General features: G+C 46.2%; 1 protein-coding gene across 4 annotated transcripts in view; it reads right to left on the bottom strand.

Moving 5' to 3' along the window:
* LOC106741986 (disks large 1 tumor suppressor protein) overlaps positions 1 to 23,570 on the bottom strand; it is a 541,974-nt gene that overhangs the window by 500,525 nt on the left and 17,879 nt on the right. The gene's annotated exons all lie outside the window — the stretch shown is intronic.

Raw genomic sequence — 23,570 nt, 5'->3', positions numbered from 1 at the left:
TCTTCGCTAACCGCGGAACTATTTTTTCCTTCTTCTCTCTCTTTCGTTGACGGACGTGGAACGTGACGTATCAGCGGCGAAACTCGCTCGGCCGGTTTCATATTTTCAAGAGACGACATTTCGAGCCAGTGCTTATTGGCGACGACATTAGACGTACTGTGGGAATTAAATTAGCCACTATCTTATCTCGCAAAGGTCATTGCCGAATGCCATTTTTTATCGCTGCACGAATAAATTACGTGAAATCAACACTTGCGGCGCTATCGTAAACATGCCTTGTTAATTCGAGAATAAACTTTGCAATCACGTTACCAAACAGATCACAGCGTTCAAACTAGGTAAATACTGCAATAAATGTGCTGTGCAGAGCAAATAAACGCAACGTGGAGGTTTTACGGAGAAAACGCGTTAAGAGGAGATACCGTAGCGAGGAAAACTTAGCGCGACAAATATTTAAAGATGTACAGAGCAAGGTGATGCAGTGTGTAATGACGCGGTGTAGAAAGTTTGTATTGTTTTCCGTCGAGTCTGCCTGTTAGTTTTAATTCTATCGACTTCTCATTAATTTTCAGGACGTTGGGTCTTCGCGTAATAAATTCACCAGCGATATTTGACAGAGCATCAAGCGCGCCGTGCCGACGTACTCTCTCTCTCTCTCAACACGGATTTTAAATTCATTACCGTAAAATACGATTATGCTGTGCGAGAGGTGCATAAACCAATAACTGCAACCACCGCATCATGGCCAAACGTTGCATACGCGTAACGCCCTGTAATGTACCAATTGAATTACGGTGGCGGGCTACGCGCGTACATTTGCTTGGATCGAGACACTTACGTTTTATTTCCGTACACCCGGCTTTATCTTGGCGCAAGCAGCCGGTAGAATCCCTTTTTTACAAAGTAGGAGCAAAGCTCCCCGGATCCAGCGCGCGATGGAATGTTCAGCGAGAAGAATTGCTCGTGCAAAAGTAAAGCCGAGCGAAGAAACCGGCGTTGTACTCGTGGCGTTGTTTAAATAACACGTTGCCAAGTACGCGCGCGTAAAATTCTAGGTAGATTGCGTGATTTATTCGAAAACAAGCGGAAACTCACTCTCTCTCTCTCTCTCTCTCTCTCCATCTATCTCTTTCTCCTCCTCTTTCTCTTTCTTTCTTTCTTTCTCGCCCGCGCATGCGGAGGGCACTCGGTTCTACTTAATTTAGATAGCAACGGATACCGTCCGTTCCTCTTATCTGTGCCTGCACTTCCTTTACGACTTTTCATTCGTTTATTTTGCTACGGTCGTTGCAGTAATTTAGTACTCGTAAAAAAAAGCCTATCGTAAAGGTTCTTACCGTGGGATTAGATGCGACAATTTACGAAGCGAAGACCGAGCGCTCAATGAACTCGAGAACGAGAGGAAAATCACTTACTTATGATCTGCGATCGACGTAATACGCCAAGCCGAGATAACTGTTCTTATTAATTAATTGAATCGCACGTGCGGAGCGGGATAAAGAACAGAGCTGAGAATAACAGCGCTCGTTTTCAGCGCGTTATATCGCGCCTTTACAATGGTGTGCGCGCGGTTTCATCCGGAGCTGCGGCTCGGCGCGATGCGCATTCCAAGTTAGCGGAGCAATTTAAAGCCGTTAACTCTGACGCTCGACTAACGCTGTCCTGGGAGTTAAAAGCGAACGGATAAATTAAATGCGCTTCCAGCGTCGCGCAAATATTTGTTATTGTTTAGTCGGCGCGGCCGATGAATGAGCAAGCGAAATTTACTTTGCCGCACAATTACTGCAACTTTCCGCGAAAACGGCGCCGATCGAGCGCGCGGGGCGTCTTTCGCTGCCGCGGGAGAAAGTTTATCAAACCGCGTAACGAGCGGAGAGCGCGTAATTGCTAGCCAAGCGCAAACTCGATTGTCCCCCGAGAAGCCTTCACCGTCCGCTACGGAACTACCAATCACATTAGACCTTGTCTGCAAGTAAATCCCGAGACAATTATCCCCCCTCCCCCGCCCGCCGTTAATCGAGTATTCATATTTCACGTTAACAGTCATTTTGGCGGCCGACGTTAACGGCCGTATTATAGTGCGCTTGAGTTCGTACGATATAATACCATTCGACGGTTCATTGACAATGAGTTTGCCGAACTCGTGCAATTAGACGCAGTGTTTGGCGCCAATTTCACGTATAATCGAAGCGGCGGGGAAATTTCAACGCGAGAATAAATCGCGCTTCTCGAAACCGGCGATTGTATCGCGAACAGGACGTTCGGATATGGTTCCGTCAAATGAACCGACGAAAGTCTCTTGGCCGATTCTTTATTTCGCGAATAAATCAGCGACGGCGATCCATCCTGATTACCGCGCAGTCACTCGGTGGAAACGGACGGAAGGGTTTATGCTCGTCGTGCTCGAAACGCCATTCGTTTCTCGGCGTTCGCCTAAATCCGACGCGCGCGCGTTTAATTTGCGCGGAAGCTATCCTTCACAAGCTACGGGAAATGAGGACATTTTCATCCGTGTAAAGAAAACAGCCCGTCCATTTGAGGTCCGAAAACGAACAGACGCGGGGGCAATAGCGGAAATTCGGGGCACCCGCGAGTCAAGTAACGAACCCTCGCGTTTTTGCAACGCAATTACCTGTCGCCGACGATCGCCTCCCCGAGTTTTCTCCAAGTTTCTCCCGTTCACCGTCGTCCACGGGACCTTACAATCCAACGAAACCTGAGAGGATCGTTTTGCTTCGTACGCTATTGGAATATGGCGCTTCTCGTTTTCCTCGAGCGCAAGCTATCCGATCGACCGCGAGAATCGAAGAAATCGTCGAACGATGCCTCGCTTCCTGACGCGCGAAATCGGCCGTAGTTTAATCCGTTCACGCGCTAATGCCAGTTTTCCGTCTGTATTTACGCGCGATTATTTTCATACAAGTGAAATCAAGAGCGTTGAGAAGCACAAAATTGCGCGTGCGTGAAAGAAGGGAGAAATTTATCTCCCGGCTCCTCTCTCTTTGTCTCTGACGAGCGAGTTTATGGTTAACGTACGAGTTTACGGTTTTTTATAAAAAAAAAAAATCATCATTGTGTTTAGTTATCACATAATAATCATCATTACGATTCTTCGCGCGTTTCCGCAAATAATACCATCATTACTGTTCGCGAACTATTTAATCGAACACTTGTCCAAAAGTTGCGACCAAAAGTACCGATATTACGTGAAATTACGCGTAACATGTTACAATCAAAGTTGCACGCTGGAAGGCTAGAAATGAAACTCCGCTTCGGATTTAAGCGTATCGCGTACACGGTGAAGCATAACAATCACGCGCAACAAATTGCCGGAATAGAAATAACGACATGTCCATATTGGCTTTGATATCGGTGCAACGCGCATTAGTTCTAGTAACCTGTGCAAAACAGCACATAACCAGCCCCGTTAACGAGAGAGCGGTGTATATATCAAATTGCAATGTATTATTGCGAAATGGAACGCCAGTTTTAAACAACTAGTCGACCGCAGATCGGCAACACTCCGCAAATCCGTCCACCGTCACGCCGTGCCGTCCGTTCCATCCGGAAAACAAATGTAAATCGACCGTACGAAGGACAATTTCCATTGCAAAAAGAGCTTCCGCGATGAAAAGAGAAAATAAGAGAAAGAGAGAAGAGGAAGGGACGGGGGTGAGACAAAAAGAGAGAGAGGGAGAGACGGAGAGAAATATTCTCGAGCGTAACCGAGATGCGGACCAGTGGCGTTTCGCGTAAAAAGAACGGTTTTGGTTGACCGCCAAGTTGCGGTCACAGTCAATGGAACTATGCGAGGGTGGAGATATATGGAGAGAAGGAGGGAGAGAAAGAGAGAGATAGAGAGAGGGAGACACCGGCAAAGAAAGGTCGCCGACCCACATTTCGGTGGCACAACTTTCGACGGTCCGAAGGAAGCAGCTTACCCTGCTTCTTGTTTCGAGCGGATCAATGATACTCGCGGCTGACCACACATTGTGTTGCGTCCTTGTAAATTCCATTTTCCACGTGGAACCGTCGGTCAACTTCGCGGACACCACCGTGACCTATCGCCACCCACAACGACACAATTCGCAATCAAATTCGCGCTAATAATTTAGCGCCCATTGGGACCGTTCGACCCGCGACTCTTCGAAAAGCGGGCGTGAGAGAAAAGCTGCACTTTCACCGACTTCCGATTAATATCGATTAACGGTGAGTAACGAGAGAAAGGGATTCGTGAGTTTCGCTCTCATTAGAAGATTTCGAATTTCGCGGGCGAGCGAGACATGAAACTGTCGCGAAAAGTCGCGTACTTCCGATTTTAGAAACGTTCACGATCGTGATTGGAAACGAATTTATCTTCGCGATTTCAGTAAAGCCTACCAAAGGAGATCGATAATCACGGGAGATAATTAATAATCGGCCCTTGCTCCGTACGGCCTGATACTTGCAAGAAGGAAGATTAAAAGAGAACAGATCTACACGTTACGTAGTACGCCGTACCTAGTACGTGAATATTTACACAAGGGAAATGAGAAGCTGCAGGAAACGAGCGGAAGTGAGGATTCGCGTGGGACTGATCGTCCGCCCGATGGCACTCTCGTGCCAATATTCCTTTCTAGTCCATTTCCACGTCCTCTTCCTGCTCACTTTGTTCCGTGCGCGTGCTTTTTTCTTTTCTTCTCGTTTTTCCCCCTTTTTTCTAGTATTTTCTCCGCGCGCGTGCTTCTCTCTTTTCTTCTCGTTTTCCCTCTTTTTTCCTAGTATTTTCTCCGCGCACGCCACTCTCTGTCACTCCGCCACCCCCGGCAGACGCCAAATATGTCGTTACTTATATTGCCGGCTTATACATCTCGCGAACAACCTGGTGCCTTTTTTTTTTTAAGAATCTCCTATCACATAAAAGGATTTTTGTTCGAAGAACAAAATCAGCCAGGCTGTGGCAGACTTAATATCTTTCAAATGCACGTACTAAGATCCTTCATGCAATCCCCCCTCCCCCCTACATTGTAACTATTTATATTACTCGCCGATTGAAAATTCATGAATGGCGAATGTTGCAATAATCAAACTTGTAGCAAAAGCGTGCTTCACAAGGCGACTCAAATTTCAAACGTAATTCTGCAGTCGCGCCTAACCATACATCAATGTCAGCGTTTTCTTGTTTGAAGGAAGTCAGAAAGTGCAGCTGTTTACAAAATGCTTTCATGTATTCGACGGTGTCGTCATATGCCTCTGAGCCCGATGGCGAGGCAAGCCCGAGCAACGATCCATCTTAATTCACGGTGGACGCGCACAAGTAATTAGCCCAATTAATATCAGCCGGCGGAACTTACGGTGATTGACCGAGCTAACGAACAATCGCGATTAACCTAATTAACGTCTCGGCAATGCCGGCCGTTCTAATGACTTCGATCGCCAGCAGTCAAGGTCGGTGATCTGCGATCACCATTTTCGGAAAAACGATCGCGGATTGACTGTCGCGTCTATACCGTCCCCGGTCGCCGGTGTAATCAAGGTCTGAAACTAATTGCCGCGAAATCGCGCGGAACTTCGCACTGAGGAAGCGCTATCGATCCAGCCGCGGGCACACAAGACGCCGCGACTCCGCGAACGTTAATATCTCCGAGACTCCCCTATCTCTCTCTCAGTATATTAAATCCTCGAACATAACGATACATTTAATTCCTTTTCCGACTGTCTCGTGTAACTTTGTCGCGGTAACAGTACGGCGAAAATGAAATCCGGATTAAATTTGTACAACGCCGCGACAAGTTTCGAGATAGAGCGAAGAACCGCCGTTGCTCTGCCGGCGAGAATAAGTCTCTCGGCGGAGAGAAAGAGTCGGAAGTGGAAAGAGTCGAGCACGAGCCAGACAGCGCGCGACGAGAGTCGTCCCGGCAAGTCGATCCGGAGTGCGGACCCCGTATCCTCCATATGCGATTACCCTGGGCGGAAACACGGCGAAGAGCGGGTTACGATGCCAACGGGAATATCCCTTTTGGCCGTATCGCGACTTCCCTCGTTCTCTTTATCCCTCGACTTCCTTCGCGCGCATTCGCGATCGCGCGTCGCCGCGGCGAAATGAAATACGGCCGGTCCTCCCGCGGGAGTTGATCCCGAACACTCTCCAGATTACGCGGCCTCCCGAGAAAGTATCCTCCCCCCCCCCAAAATGTCGAGGTGAATTCGAGATGCGATGAAACGACAAGCAGGCCTCGTTAGCAGTATGAATCTGCGACGACAGATAACGAATCGTGAATCGCGAATGAATTCGGTAAGAGAAAGCGGCTTACACCCGACGGTGAACGTGATGAAAGTACATTTTACTTTTTATATATTTGTATAAAAGGTTTCTTGTTAAATATATCAGATTTTTATATAAGGTTACTTTTCTATTACATTCATGTAAGATCGAGATATTAAACTGCATTTTTTATCCAAGTATTCATAAACTAACGAGTCTTAAATCATTAACGAGACTGAAATGTAGAAGGGAAAAATTAGTCATCCCTAAAAATTAAGCACTCGATGATAAAACACATTCTCCCGGAGAAATTTGTTTTGGATGCGATAGTGTGTTTGTCGAGAGGCATTTAAACGTCTCGAGAATCCGGTAACGAGTTANATGGAGGGTCAGACAGGGAGAGAGAGAGAGAGAGGGGGAGGGGTGAGGAGGGGGGGGGGGAGAAAGAGAGAGAGAGAGAGAGAGAGAGAGAGAGCTTTTGCGGGCTTTGAACTCGCAGGGGCGACCGCGTTGCCTCGCAGATGGAGTCTAAGGAGACGCCAAGGTTCACCACTCGTCCCTCGAGAGCTTTACTCGCCTCTAGAACTCTCGAGCACTTGGTTAACACAAGGTAATTCCGCTGCGACGCAGCGTCTTTGAGGCGCACGTCTATTCGCAATATCCTGATGACCTCGAAGAAAATTAAATAGTCATCCAATATACTTCGCAGTCGAAATAAATAAATTCGAGCAAGACTGATCAAAGGCCGTGCGCATGCATGCGCGCGCACCGAAGTTAATAATTAATACGCAGCTGTTGGATTCACACGCGAAGCATTGTCCGCGTCCAACATCGGATGGCGGCGAACAAGTGTCCGCACTCATATATAGACGCTCAGCGGGAGACGCACGGACAAAATTGTGGTGTTAGAAATTTACATTTTTGCGAAACTCGTTCTTTCCGATATTTCTGCGACGCACGTTGCTGAAGCGTCACTGTTTTTTCAGTCGTCGATATCGGAGCAATCAAATCTGCGTGGGACGCACAGTGGGAAATACAGTGGAATAATAATACTTCTCGATGCACTCGGGGCAAGAGGAAGAGAGAGAAGTGCCGGTTATTTATATTAAATTTACATTAAATACGTATGAGGTATGGAAAATGAAATAGAATGCAGAATAAACGGATTTACAGATTAAACTACTCCGCGCGCCGTAAAGTTCGCAAAAATAATAAAAGCGGAGGAAGCCGAAGGGCGAGCAGTTTCATCGCAACGGCGTGTCGTAAATGTTCATGCTTCACATGCATCCGCACGTGTTGCGGAGTCACGTTTAACTTTCGGTCCGAGCATCAAATCACGGAACCCTTGGGGCTACAGTTTACTCCGCCCGATGCAGGAAACGCGTCCACTTCCTCTCCAGAATTCAAAGGAGTGCGCACGGCGCGAGGGGAAATACGGCTTTCCGCGCGTTGCCGCACATAAATATTTGAGAAGTAACGCGCTTATAACGGATGTAGTATTTTCCATAAGCAAACGCATCAATATTTCAAAACGGCGGGAAAGAAGTCCACACGAACATTTTCGGCGCACCGAGAAAAAAATGTTTGGTATTTGTAACTATAATCATCATAGTGAAAGAATTCTAATCAGAACCATTTTTCTAATAAGTGTTATTATATTATTAATGATAATAACTTTACATGCATATTACTATTTTTGTGGTTTAAAAAAAGAGTACAGTTAAAAAGGGTATAGTTGGGGTCGAGATAACTAGAATTTCCTTCAGTGCGGTAGTGTGCTGTCACGCAATCGCGTAGATGAACGATTTCTACAGAGAAAGGAGAAGAGGAAAGCAAATATCCACTTATTCCAGTGAAAGTGTCGCAACGTGTAAATATGCCTTTGTACGTATTCTTCGTAAAATCTGGAAAATCTCTCCCTGCGTCTCTCTTTACATTCGCAAATAACGGAACAGAAACGTTGAGTCTCGCGATAAGTTTCAGCGCTTTACAATGATTATACGTAGAGACCCGCGACGCGAGTTTCACTTCGAGAAACTCACCTTAATCCGTTACTTTATGCAACTTTGCTTTTAAAAGAGCCACTTCGGACGACATCTATGGCGAGGTGTGGCATCTCAATTTTCGTTTAGTCTCTCGTATATATATTATATATATATATATATATATATATGTGTATTACACATACACATGTATATATACATATATTTACATATTTCGATGGAAGCGTAATTCTTGTAAAAAAAATTTGCAACCGCTCGTAATTTTCAAGATGTAAGGAGATTGCCCGAAAGAGATAATACGGTACAGCGCTCTGCCTGCCGGAAGGAAAATGCCGGAAGGAGAAGATTTTACGAAGAAAAATGCGCAGCTAGATTAAAAAACGTACATACACAGAACGAGTGCACCGGCGCGTACAACCGGATATGTGCAACGTTGCGTGGCGCAATATAGCCTTACTAAACCGATTAAAGGATCGTATTCGATGCACAACGGCAGTGAATAAAAGGGCGGATAAGTGTCATAAACGAGACAAGACCGGGCGCAAAGGCACGAGGGGAGAGCTTTGTGAAAAACGTGACCGGTTTACCCCGAGTTTATCCCACGGCTTCTCCACTTCGGGGATTCGCGAACTTATCTATCTCCTTGTAGAAATCTCACCGAATCTTCCCAGGAGAGGATTTAGCTAGGCGCGATAAAGCGAATCCGCAGTTACGCCCGCGGCCGCGCGCGAATTATATCGCCGGGCCTGCCCGTAGAACACGAAGAAATAATCGCGACGGCGTCGCGGCCGACCGCGAGAGCTTGCCTCTTTCTATTCTCTATTCCTCGAGTCCAGTTATCGTCCGGTAAAACACTGGCCACGAAGAAAGCGAAAAAGCCCGGCTGCTGAAGGTTTGACGAGCAATGTTTGGCGACGCGCGAAAAGACAGTCGACACGACCGTTACTTCATCTATGCGGATATTCGACTTTATTCGAAGGGAGCAGAGAATTCTTCAAGGCGAAAAGATTGAGGACTGGATGCAATGCTCGTACGAGGAAAGAAGATGAAGTATCTTCTGGATTCCTCTGATCGACAGAACGTGCGTCGGAAATACCTGCGGTGAAAATATCCGTCTGTGAATTTCGAGCTAACGACGCATGCCGATGATATTCAACGAAGTCAGAACGGCGAATGCGCGCTGGAAAGTACGAAACAATTCTGCTCGCGCTGAAAGATGTTCGGCAACGAGTCGACAGCTGGCGAGAAACAATAGTAAGCGGAAAAGGCGCGGGACCGATCGGACGAAACCAACGAGTTCCTGCCGTGAGAAACATAGGATGAGAGTCGAGTGCTTGCCGTTATTATTGCACGTGCTCGAACAACGACGGTTTCACGTCGTTCGGCGGGTCCTACGCGCATTAAGAGACTATAGAGTTTCAAGAATGCCGGGGCGCTTTAACCGTCGCTAAAGAGCATTTATAGTCTTCGCGAAGAAAGGGCCGTGCTTTCGAGATTGGATCTGATGAATAAAATGTTACGCTCGAGCGCCTCGGCATTCTCCCGGACCATTCTAGTAGCTGCAAATTCTGCCAGAAGTACGCGAGAGGTCCGCGAGAGCAAACGCAAGTTCTCTGCGTATACATAGTAGCCCGAGGAAAGAACAGGGTGTACCTGTGTGTCGCCGTATCGCTTTAATTGAATTTCTCCCTAAAGACCCGGTTGAAATTCTTCATACTGCGCTGCGACAAAAATCGTTGGAAAATCTTCGCGCACTCCGCACAATTTCTCGCGGAAAATCTCAGAGCAAGGAAAGACGATTGAGTTAATTGCATATTTTCTCTCACGTACTTATCGTTAATGCGAAAAAAGGACGGAACGAGGAAGGAAAGGCGGCGAAGGGTGAGATCGCATTAATTGCAGAAATCACATCATATACATTCGATCACCGTAATTTTCACATATTTCGCGAGACAGTCACTACCACACAATCGCGCGCAGCGACATTCGCTGTTTATCGCGTGAATCTGTTAACGCGTCAGTTAATTGCTCGGATACGCGGGATGGCTATTTGTACGGTCAATAATACGTCGCGGCAATTAACATGGCTGAATAATCAATACAGTTTAACTTTAATTCCCGGGAATTTCGCGCGCGATATTTCGCACACCTGACTCGTTCCGTTACCGATGATTCGGTCATTATCGATTTATCGTGGGATAAAAATTCGGGTGAACGGTACTCTAACGCGCAGAGAGCCGTCGAAAGCTTCCATGTGTTTTCCATGCACTCGCTTGATATCGCGTTACCTCGCGCAATCCATACTAACGCAAGTGATTAAAATGTTTGTATAACATAATTTCCGGCGAAAGTTTTTAATTCTAGATACATAATTTTTTATCGTTCATTTAAATGGCACATATACGCACTATCTACCATTCCATACATCTTGACGCTTGAGACAAAAAGTTTTTAACCAATATTAACCCTTTGCACTCCGCTGTCGCCGTAGCGGCGACATGGTTGTTTTGCTGCCTCGGCACTTTAAGAAATTTTAAGTCCTAAAATTTATGTTTTTCTTTTATAATATAAGTTAGAATATGTTTTGTTATAAAATAGCTAAGAAATAAAAATTTTGTTTTATTGAAACGACTCTATTTTTCTTCTACATCATAGGTATGTACTTGGAACTAATAGCCTCTATGCATTACTAGGCTGGAGTGCAAAGGGTTAAAGGGATGTCATACTTGAGAATTTTACCGACAGAATACTGCTTTTTTTCTGCAAAGTTTACGTCTCTCATTGGTTGTACAAAATTAGAAATTCTTTTAGAGTGAAAGTATAGTGCAAGTACGCGAAAACGAATTGAAACATTACTCAATACGTGACGATCAAAAATTTTAAAATTGACATTTTTAGTTATCAATTAGCGCAAATAATTACGTGATACAGAAATCCTATAGCTTATATGTATCGAATGCGTCAATGTTCTAATCAGGAAACTTTCAAAGAACATCTTTATATCTTTATATCTTTTCAATCGAATTTAGAGATCTAAGATATGAAAAGTTGGCGAAAAATTGTTATACATTTTCTCGTATACATCGTACTCACATTTACGTAAGATATATACATATGCACAAAATACAAAAAGAGTAGCGTGAACGTGTTTATATGACATATCATTTTAAGTATCGCTTTTATGTTATCAACGCTTATCAAGTTCGTCAACGACTATGACATCCCTTTAAAACACGATAAGAAAAAGTGCTTCGCGAAATCATTTTTCTCGATGATCCAATTAAAAATATCGGAAATGTACAGTTGATATTCCGCGCAGCGATTAAAAAAGTAGTTTAATCCCGACCTAAGCTTTAATGTGCGAGGAGCGAGAGCGCAAACATGCTCTAAATCATTAAATCGCAGGCTGAGAAACTACCTGAAAGTATACGGAAAATATCCCCGACGTCGCGCCGGAGCAGTTTCGAGTTTCACCGCGCGTGCGGCTACCGGGAGATATTTTCTACCCTCAAGGTACGTCAAAATTGCGAAGTTTCGAATCAGCGACGGAAGGTATCCTTTTTCATACGACCGGAAGATCGTTTCTCATTGCCTGGATAAGCCCTGCTACCGATCCGAAATGATTATGTTTGGCAAACGTGATCGGCAAACGGGTCTCGTCAGCGATCGAGTAATATTCCACTTCTTGATATTCTGGCTTTCCTCAAAGAGAGCGGGCGCGGTATTGCGAATTTTCTATTAATTCAGTAAAGCATCAGCAGAAGCAATAGTATTCTAGCATACATTTATTCACGATCTACGGCACAAGAAATCATCGACGACTCCGTTCTTTTCGCGGACAGTATGATGTAACCTGATCCTTCGACTCGGTAAAATAACTTGCTGATATGAGCAATATTTTCCGGGCGTTTTCGAAAATTCCCCCCGGGAAATCTTTTACGAAAAATTAGAATGTGACGGGCTGTGGCAAATCCAGAGGGAACCGGGATCTCTGGGTCAAATTTTTTAAATATTGCATCGTCACGTGCGCGGCGACGTGCGCTCGTAGTCGCAGCTGCAATATGTTTGTACGTGACCGATGTGGCGAGAACGACGGCGCGGCTTGTCTCGCTGATGATACTCGAAATTATTTGACGATAGAAATTAAGCGCGACGTTGAAGACTGTTCGTATAAAATGCTCACCTGAACGATAATTGCCAATTTAATCGTGTGTCCTGTATAAAATATGTGGATTTTAATCGAATGGAAAAAAGAGAGAGAGAGAGAGAAAACTGCATGTATGATGTGCGTGTTAAGCAATGTAGAATCGATGTACTATCTTCAACCGTACTGACCGAAGAAAATATGACTCGCCATAATGTCACAACGACTACCGAACACTGCTGAGGCTGCAGTTTACACGGGCGCTAAGCGATTGGCACGCCGTAAATTGCCCTCCGACCTTTCGCACTCTCGCTTCCTTCTCGTCTTACTTCGTCCTTACAATTCCACGTGTTTTTGGTCCTTCGTGCGACATCGTTTATCCCTCCTAATTTTTCCTCGGAAACAGGTTGGCCCGACAAACACTTTCCTTGATATACGTGTACCTTCTGCTTCATCCTCGGATTAGGTTCCTTATTTTTCGCGATTCCCGCTCGTTAAGGTCTAAAAACCCATCTTTACCGAGTATTCGCTCGACCCTCGGTTCACATTCCAACGATCGTGCCTGAGTCGCGCATTTAACGTGTTTCCGGCACACCTCGACTTACCTCAAACGCGCGTCAAATATTCGTTTAAACCATGTTTCGCCGCATGCATCTAACTAACGTCTTAGCTCTTAGCGGAAAATCCGTGAGGAACGACGAGAAATTTTCGCCACTGCCGCGGGGACATCGCCGTAATATTTTTTCGTGCGCCGAGTGCAGTTATCCGTCTACCACGTTCCCCTCCCCGCGACTCCGCGGCCCTTTCGCCCTTCGGCAAGCCGGTTTGCCGAGCAAACGCCCTTCCAGCATCTTCATTTCCTGCCACTTCCTCGCCGTTTTCCCCGGACCGGCCCAATAAATATCTTTTTCCCTCGAAGAGACACGAGGGCTCGTCGTTGTGCCTCCGGGTCGTCGCCCTCGAATCCCATGAGCTACCTCTTCGTCGCCGTCGTTGTCGCGGCGTCTGGCCCCGGGAACGTTGACTCTCCTTCGAAATTCTTCAATGAAATCCTCGAGAGTCGAAGTCCGAAGCTCCGGCGGCGTAAAGCCGACTCCCAGCATCGATCCGCCCACGAGATGAGCATCCTAGCCGGCGGGAAGACAGGAAGAAGAAGGTGCGCGCGCGGGGGAGAAAAAGACGCAGGTGTGGGTGGATACGTGGTGGGTGAATCGTTCGGTACGAGATAGTCGAAAGCGACCCTGAAGGATCGCGGAAGCTGCCAAGAGTTGGATAGCAGCGCCGGTGGTGGAGGAATGGTCGACTCCTGTAAATCCTTGATGGTGTAACACCAAGATGTATATCACCGTTGGCGAAGCTTACGGAGATGCGCGGTATGTATCTTATGAAATGTTTGTCGCATTCACCGAGAGACCGAATATCGTCGTTCTCGTATTTCGTCGTCTAGCGATAAAAAATGTATCATCGGAAAGACGATGCATCTCGAGCGACATTCGACTAACATAGCACTAACGATCGTGCCGTATTGTTACTGCCGGAGTTAAGGGCGGTCGGACGAGACGGTCGCGGTAACGGCATCGACTCCCGACACTTGGCAACGTATGTACGAGTCGCACGCTCGTTAAAATCGCGGATTGTTCGCATGCAGAAAATATTTACGAGACCCGGATCGGCTGCCAAGTCGCGGATTACCAAACAACGAGCACGCGGGCGCGCTTTCGCAACTTTGCCGCCGCGATCTTGGCGCGAGGCACGGCCCGAAACGTCGATTCGCGCTACGAGCTTTCGCGCCGACCGAGTTCGGCGATTTGATGAAAGTTCCGCTGGGTAACCGCTTCTTTCTTCGTTTCCGCGAGTTAGTAGGCCACGACGAATGTCAAGCTCACGTAATTCTTATCTGGCATGCGACCAATTTTTCGCGAACGCGACGTTCTCTGAGTCTAAGAAGGAATTCGAGTTACCAGTTGTACTTGTCAAAATTTTTACCCTGACTCGATCGTGAAATATTACGACCCGAGTGAAACATTCGTCGTAAATATTTAATCATATTATAAAACGATTTTGGCTAATAGCGAGCGCAAAAAGCCTGAATCGTGCGTGTTACGCGGGTAACAGAAATCCAACATTCCACGCCCGTAGATGTGCAAATGTGCACATGAACATTGCGGGTCCACTTCAAGCCCTCTTTAGTGACACAACTAAATTGGAAGCGGAACGACATGAGTATAAATACGCCAAAGAGGAGCACAAGGGAGGAGAGGGGGAAGGGAGGCATGCTTTGATATACTGACACCTACACTGTCATATGACATATGACGATATAGGTGTCGGTATCCCAAAGCACATCTTTCATTTTCAACAGACAGATTAATTTATCTAGGGTAGCGATTCACATTTCTATTCCTCTCAATAAAAAAATACAGATCTGAAATGTTACGGATAAATTCCTGACTGCGTAAAGAAACATAAAGTAGCTAGTTTTACCGGGGATCGAATCCTCGACTTCCAGTATCGCAGCCTGACGCCTTACCTACCGAGTTATGAACGCTGTTAAAAGGAACATAAGGTAGCTTCTCACCTAAATTCGTCCTTACGCGAATACATAAGTCGCGCACCTCGCGAATATTTGTCAACAGCTGTAACCGGATAGTTTCTTATAAAAAAAAGAATAAAATAAAAGGAAAAAAAGTGAGGGAAATATTTCGTAGCAATCTCTTGAAAGACCTTCAATAGTACCAACAACGCTGAAATCAACCTCACGTTCCTTCATTCGTTTCGGTATGCTTTACGACGCGAAGCCGTAAACGAAATGATAAGAAATTCCGTTATCGCGCCACCGACGCACCGCTATAAATCGGCAGCGAATCGATAAGAGGAGAGAAAGAGCAAAAACGAAATAAAGGGAAATAAGAAGAAGAAATAATGCCCCGCCGTTCGGATGAGTATGCATTAAGAAAGTACGGTGGTCTACGAGTATTGATTTCCTCGGAGTCTCGAAATAATTGAGAGGGGGCGCGTGAAAGCGGCGATACGATCGGATGCAGGTGCAAGATGCACGTAGCGGACCGTGGTACGAGGGTAAATGGTGGTGAGAAGGAGGAGGGGAAGGGGAAGGGAAGAGGGTGATACTCCAGTCGGGGGGTGCGCCGCCCGCTGGACGTGGAGGCCTCTAGGGTATTCAGTAGACGGAGGGCGGGAAGGTAGAGGCACGTAGATAGAAGCCCGTATCTGTACGATATACCGACACCCCATTCCTGCCGAATTTATGACCGAAGTAACTGCCAGACAGGCGAGCTCGTACATCCCGGCCGCGGTGTCAGAATTTGCGCCTACACGACCGCCTTACTTGCCTCGCGACAGTACAACTCCGCGCGAGGCGCGTTCGTCTTCGAGATATAATCCGCCGACCGATCGAAACTTCGTGGTAGATTTTCCAGAATCATCTCTCTCTCTCTCTCTTCGTCGGAAGAGAGAATCATTATGGCGGGTTTCACGCTGAACTACTCTCGTTAACCGCTATGATCGTTGCGTTTTAACTGATGGATATGTCGATATGTTAGACCACCACGAGCTCGCTCGTTTAGAGAAAGAGGAGAGCGTTAATTTTCTATTGATAGTTTCTGGGAAACTATTCGATATATATATAATGTGTGTATGTGTGTGTGTGTGTGTAAGAGATTGACAAGGATCTAACGGACCTTAACGTGTATGAATGTAGATACATATAATATAGTCGGTATCTCGCCGCGCGAGATTGTGCAAAGTAGCGAAGAAGCAAGGAGAGAAAATCGGCTTATTGCTCTGAACAATCGTTACTCGCTCCTCGAAACTCCGCGAACACGTGCATGAAACTGACTGGTCGACCTCATTGTCGGCTGATTCCTTTGTAAAAGATACAAAAGGAAGCCGGATAAAACACTCGATACACTTCGCTCGCGCACAATACAAACAAAGGTCGGAGAGTAACGAGAATTATCGTGCGGCCGTCTCTCGAGTAGATTAATCGTTCTCACGCTTTTCCTCGTTCCTTGGGATTTTATCGAACTGCAAGTCGGCGAAGCTCGACGGAGAAAAGGACAAAGAGATTTCCGGAGCACTTACGAGCGCGCATTCGCTGCTGATTTCCACTTAGATCCCGCGAAAGAAAGGCCTGCCGCGATGCCAGTTAGTACTGTGTTTCGATGATGACACTTTCCAACGATATTTTTCATCCTCTCCTTTTTTCCATTTTCTTCACCCCCCGTTCGCTCGAGCAGGCTGGAAAGACGGTGAGAGGCGCGCCAGTGAAATTTTCCGACGGAAACCCCGTCAACCGAAGAAAGATTCACGGCGACCATTATTCACAAACGATTTAGCGGCGGAATAATGAATACAACGATCTGTACGGCGAAAGAAGGCGCGAGATGCGCGGGAGCATGAAAGATGCCGCAGAAAGTTGAGGGCATCCCTCAAGCGTGCCGCTTCTGAGCGCCATTGGATGCGCCCGCCATGAAATCTTGAAAAAGCGTCGCGAAGTTCCCTCGTCGTTTCACGCCTAGCCTGACCCGACGTGTCGCCAGATCAGATTCGTGACATTATTATTGATATCCGTCGTATTGCGAACGAAGTTATCGCGTTCAAAGCACCCGACAATTTATATATATATGTAGTCTCTTTCTCTCTTTCTCTCTCCCTCTCTCTTTCTTTCTCGCGAGAATATCGACGGTTCCGCGTCACTTTGCGATTCTAACACTGTGAACTTGACAAAACGAAATCTGTCTGGTCGCGCGTACACAAGGTGTCCCCAACGAATATTCGCACAAATGACTCTGATTGGAAGACTTCGATGTCATTACACTTAGGGAAAAAAATGGGACAGCATTAATAAAGTTTTTTTCCACCAGATATACCGTAGATGATAAAGATATTACTTCTCGACAGTCAACGTCCGAGCGCCACGGAATAAATGAAGGGTCGATAAGCGGAGAGCGGCGTGGTAAAAAATGCGCGTCGGACGAGAAATTTTCAATTCGTCCGGAAGTTACGACCATTTCCAGTATCGTGATCAATACATTCCAGCAGAGGTGCCGGTACTCAGAGCATTTCCTTCTCTTTCTCTGCGCTGCCTTTCCCGTGCTACCCCTCGGCCCGCCACCTCCACCCTCGCATCGCGTTGCGTCATTGATGGACGCCAAAAACTTCGCCGATAAATCCGACTACGGCGAAACACGCTGCCGATTAACGATCCATTAAAGCTCTACGACGGAAAATGATCGACTCCGATATCTCATCTGACGGCCGCGCGCATTCCGATTTTTTTCGGAGCTTTCCGCTCCGGGGGAAGGCGAGCGACGACATGACGCAGCGATCACGAAATGAAGTAACAGTCCCCGCACTTTAATTAACGATGACTACGACGAGCGCGGCAACGGAGTTGTGATCAATACTTAAAATCGCAGAGAACGTTACGCGGCGCGCCGTTCTCCTTCGCGTTTCTCCTTCTCCTTTGTCGCGAGAACAATTTAATCGTGACTGGAAAAGACGATGTCGAGAATTAATGTAAATTTTTCCATAGCGCAACGTAAATCCGCTATTTGCGTTACGAAAGTGCAGCGAGCAAATGCGATTCGCGGGTATTTTCGCAGGGAAAGCTTCATACCGCGTGCAATGCGATTTTTATTCCACCTCATTTCTCTCTAAAGCTCACTTCATATAATTTAATCTAAAGCCTGTCGTTCTCGTAATTGACGACAGAATACGGGATAAAATTCTAATTTTTACGTGCCACGCATAACGCAGAAAACATTTCACGATTTATTAAATATATGTGCGTACACACACGCATATGCAATTCCGATGATACATGTTCATGTTTTCTCGCAAACATAATTCCATCCGGAGGTCGGTCGCACGAATTATAAATGAACGTAAAGCGAGCTTAGAATTCCACCGGGGCGAGCTTCCGTCGCGCTAACGGAAGCAAAAAAAAATGATATTTAAGATTCTGCTGGAGAAATCGATTTCCTGACCGTTGCGGACGAACCGGAACGCTCAGACGTCCCTTCGACCGCCTTGCGCCTTCATAAATGAATCAACCTGCACGCCCGGCTGTAAGTCACGAATAAAAAGCTCGGGATCGTAAAGTCTAAGAAACGTTTCTCGCGAAGTGTCGCACTCGCGACGTTAAACTCGCCTTTCGGGGGGAGGGATTTATGCACGCCGCAAAAACGCGAAATCTGCGAGGGGTGGCGTGGAATTTATGTCAGAACGCCGTAAATTTTATCAAAATTACGACTAACACATCGACGATCGATAGTTCCTTACGGCCGTACACTATATTCGGCATTAAAAAGGCAAACAAGATCCGTCCACAAAAGTAATTTTCCCGTTGCGCCACGAATTTCCCGTGGATTCTGGTAATAACAAAATTTCGCGCGACCGCATACGAACGATAATATCATTCGGCAGGGAGCCGATAGTCCACCCCGGTTCAACGTCCCACAAAACACGAAACCGCGTAACATTTCGAATGCCATTAATCGAATTTAATTGGGTTTCAATCAGAAGCGGAATATACCCTGCGCCTCCATAATTGAAACTAGTTAATTAAACTGCGATGTGACCGATTAAAAATTTGATACTGCGTGTAGAAATCACTGGATCGAGAAGTTAAGCCACTTCTCGATTAATTATCGACCACGGTTCCGACAATGCGCTATTGCCCGTCTCCTTGCCGGCGCCACATTACATTTTCTCTCTCACGCGGGTACAATTAATTCGCGAGTAACTTTATACCGTCGCATTTCCGTCTGCCCCGGCGATACCGCGCTTTTATATCTTATTCCTCAACGAACGAAAAAAATAACACGTGTGTTTGTACTTCTATATGTTTAAATATACATTTATGTATTCCTCCCTCACGCGCGTGTGTGCATATGTGTGTGGTATACGAGTAACTTGGCGTATCGCGCCGCGAATTTCCACGGCCGCGAACCGCGGAGCGATCTCGTGCGCACGTTTCCGATGCTCTTCTGCAAACCGCGGATAAAATCCCCTGTTCCAGTTTTTCCACGGCTGCTAAATAAGGAACGCGACGCAAATAAAAGGAAAAGAAAGGCCGGGGCGGAAAGTGCTACGGAAGCAAAGCGGATTTCTCGACGGCGCAGGTCGAGGCCCGGTCGTCGGCGCATCGGGTCGCGTCCCGACGCTGACGTACACGACACCCGGGCGCACGCGAGCGGGACCGAAATTGTTTCGAAGTAAATGACCCGCGGGAACCTTGCGGCGGGCGAATTGTGTCCGTGCGCTTTAGGAGCGACCTCAAACCTCTGCCGGTTCTCGCTAATTCCTTTCGTGCATAATCATCGCCGCACAGATCGCGCGCGGGTATTTGTGACGGGAGAAATTTTACGCGGGCAGAAAACGCCGGGATTAATCTAATGAAATTCCCCGCCCGGGAGCCGGTTGTATCAACGTTAGCTTAGCGCTAACTTCGGTTAAGTAAATCTTCTTTCTCCGTCTATATCGCAGGTGAGACTACATAATCTAGGAAAGCGGCGGGGAGAGATTCGCTAATCTATGCTTACTCGACCCTAACTGTCGGCCCAGCGGACGGCCCCGGCCAGGTCGATAAGTCGTGAGCAGTGCGAGTGTCCAATGGCTGGATATCCGCCGTCGTCAAAGGTGCACCGATGACGGATGCGAAATAACGCATACAATAGACGAACGGCGGAACCGGTATCTTCGACGTGAATTTCAAGTAGCCGCTTTGTGCGGAACGGTCGTTTCTACGCGTGCGTTCCGTTGCGAGGAATAAGAAAGAGATACACGACATAATTCTGCGACGATGTCGCCGCGAGACCTACGAAAGACGAAATAGCGAAAGAAACTTTTCGTGATGCGTGCTCGGAGAGATGCGCTCCGCTCCGGAAAAATGAAGCGCACGTACGATACGGCAGCGATGACGACGACGTCCTATGATTTACGCGCGGCAGCGGCGTCGTTTACACCCCGCTGACGTCTAATCCGCTCCAGGAAGCCGCAGTGCAGCGCGATTGCGGTACCGGCGACGTAGATGCAGCCGCACCCCGTCGCCCGTAGCCACAATACGACGGACGGCGATCTGACGGTGAGTCTCGAGTTTGAATGCGCCCGTCCGCCCTAGATGGCTCCGTAGGGTCGTAAGAAATTCGCAGGGAATGTATAACCACGAGAATATCGCTTCCCCATGAGCAACGGGATTAATGAGACACGATGTAAAATAAATTCCGCGAGCGGGGCGGGTTAATTTACAATCCGATGCAACCTACAATTTCATTCTCGCTCACGGTCGTTTCTTTCCCTTTTTGACTTTTAAATTCGTCGAACTCGTCGACAAACGACGCTTCCGCTCAATGCTGAAAGCGCGCCGGTGCGATTTTTCACGAACGCAGCTACGGTAAAAAAGGAACGATTGTAACGGCAAATCAAGTTTCTGCGAATGTCATCGAAGCAATTGAAATCGATGAACACTGCGGTTTTTCAATTAGAGTTATTGGCGCACAGATTCACGCGCGCGCGCGCTCGGATGCGCGAGAGGGACAAACTGATTTACAAAATAATTAAATTCAGAGTGGTATATTCTTGGCGCTCAAGCAGGTCAACGAGCGAGGTCGTTATTATCAGCGGGTTTCGGCGTATCATAGAACGGCAACCAAGAGAAGCACATTGACATAACAGTCGAGAGAGACGCCTGAAATTACCGCCGCACGTTGCAACGGGACGCTAACTTCTCTACTAATTTATCTTTAACCCATTAAACCCATCCATTGTTAACAGAGATAAGACAGTTACAAATTCAATTTGCCCGATCTGTGCGAATGTTAATCAATCCTGGTTTCCCGAACGAGAATTAGGTTGATTATAAAATTAATAACGATCGATCAAGCCGCTGAAGAACACTAATGATACAACGAAGGCAATTTGCGAAACATATTCCGTTTTCTTTCCTGAGGATAACCGAATTTCGTTAATTAAGAAAGTGCACAGCCACAGCTGTGGAAACGAAAGTATAAATTCACATTTCGCACAAGAGCGTTAACCGTGTTTATGAGGCTCATAAGAGGATGCGAAATGAATATTCATGAAAATCGTTCGTCGGGGAAGTAGCAATTGCGGCTCGTTCCGCGAACGTTTCCCTTTTGCGTGCCTATTTAACTTAACGATCTATCTTCCTGCACGGCTTCGGCTCTCCGAAGATGAGCCGCGAATTTAACTACAGAACGATAAGTTTGCGCAAAAAATATCGAATACGCAGGGAAAATGCATATGTTAGGAAAAATAAGGTGTCCCAATTAGTTACAACGTAATCTTATCGTGAAAATAAATCAATGAATTAGTAATATATGTGTTAAGCTGAATGCATAAAATTTATTTTATTCGAACATTTGTGTGGTTCTAATTGTATTATATCTTTTTAATTTATGATAAGATTTAAATTTAATTCATATCTTCTCAAAAGTGACGGGAGTACCATTTAGTGACATATAATCTTGATATTGTCCTAATTTGTAAATATTCTTAATCGCCTCTCGACTTTGACACTACGATTTCAATCGCTTGAGATTAGAGAATAACTACAAAAAAATATAAAATAAACATCTCAAATTAACAGCTAACTTTTAAAATGTCGGCAACTTTTTATCTTCATAACAGATGTGATTATAATGATTGAATATTCGTATTTGATGTATTATATTGTTCGCAGATGCAAATACTCAAACATTAAGTGCCAAATGAAAATCTCAGTACAGATTGTTATTTTTATATTTGTATTTCAAAAATTCCCAACGAAGAATCAAAGCATGAGAAATGCTTCACGTGACAGTCTGCAATTTTCTTTCGGTGACCTTATTTCCTTCAATAACCATTCGAGTTTCTCCTCATGCCTCTGCCATCACAAGAAAGACAACCGTTGTTCTCCGACGAAGCGAAATCTCAACGGGTGTCTCGGTTGCAGCCATGTAATATGTATCCCTCCATCCGTATCGCGAGGTACGTCAAAGAATAACGAGGGACATGTCAATATCTCTCTCTCGTTTCGGCCTAACGCGAAGTACGACACCATTCTCGAGCTTGTAATGGTGCAAACACGCATGCGACTTCCATTACGTTTCACAAGACGTGCGTAAAAATAGTCTCTATCAATGTCTGTGTAACGGTATCTGTTCTTTTTTACGACAAAAGATCCAAAAAGCATATTCCCAAGAAACAAATAAACAAGTAAATGGAATTTTAAGAATTTTACAGAATTTTCGTTCGCATGATATACGTCAGAGAGATCAGCTTTCCAAAAGAAAGAAAAAAAAACAGTCACGAGGAACACGTTCGGAGAAATTGGTGGAATTTCCGCGCGGATGCAGCAAGCACAAGTTCGAAACGATACGGCAGGAAACGCAGGAGTCATACAGACGCGACTGCAGTCAAATTTAATGGCGCTATTTCCCGTGCCGCGGCGTACTTTCGGTCGAGTCGGGGCGCGGTTATAATTTCGGCGCGACGAAAAACGAAGCAAAGCTTGACCGGTAGTGCGCGGACTACCGTTATTACCGTGCGTTTCTGAAGTCGTAAAGCTCACCCAAGGAGCAAAAAGCACGAATCACTATACTTCGACTTCGCCGTCTTCGGACTTCGCGATTCGCACCGTCCCGATTCCGTGAGCAATTCCCCAGCGATAAGGGATGTTCGGCGAAACGTGTTCGTGTTTCGAACTTCAATGTGCTCTATGGCTCGTTTCAACTAAACAGCACGTACGTGACTGTAATTCATGAAAATGCACGTTGTAAACGGGGCGTTCGTCCAGAGTCTAGTTTAATGCGCATACCGGGAAAGATCCGGAAGAAAGCGAGCTTTTACAGATACGCACCTGTCTTTCGCGCATTTCATTTTGTATTTCTATCATTTTTATGTATTATTTCTCGCTGTGTGAAATTATGAAATAATTTTTGCTCCTCGTGGACACATAAATATATACATTTCCGCACTTATGGGCGGAGAAATGGGAAATATACAATCGTTTGAAAAATGTGCCAAGGAAACGAAAATACCGAGAAGCGTCACTGCGAAGCAGTTTGTTCCACGAATGAACTTTACGATTGCCGCGACCATGAATTTATGCAATTCCGCAGCGCACGCGTAAAGCGGACTATGAAACTGGCTATGT

The sequence above is a fragment of the Dinoponera quadriceps genome, unplaced genomic scaffold (genome assembly GCF_001313825.1).
Source record: "Dinoponera quadriceps isolate SergipeBrazil2010 unplaced genomic scaffold, ASM131382v1 scaffold696, whole genome shotgun sequence".
Classification (NCBI taxonomy): Eukaryota; Metazoa; Arthropoda; class Insecta; order Hymenoptera; family Formicidae; genus Dinoponera; species Dinoponera quadriceps.
Note: the sequence above shows the minus strand (reverse complement) of the source record. Positions and strands in the feature narration are given on the sequence as shown.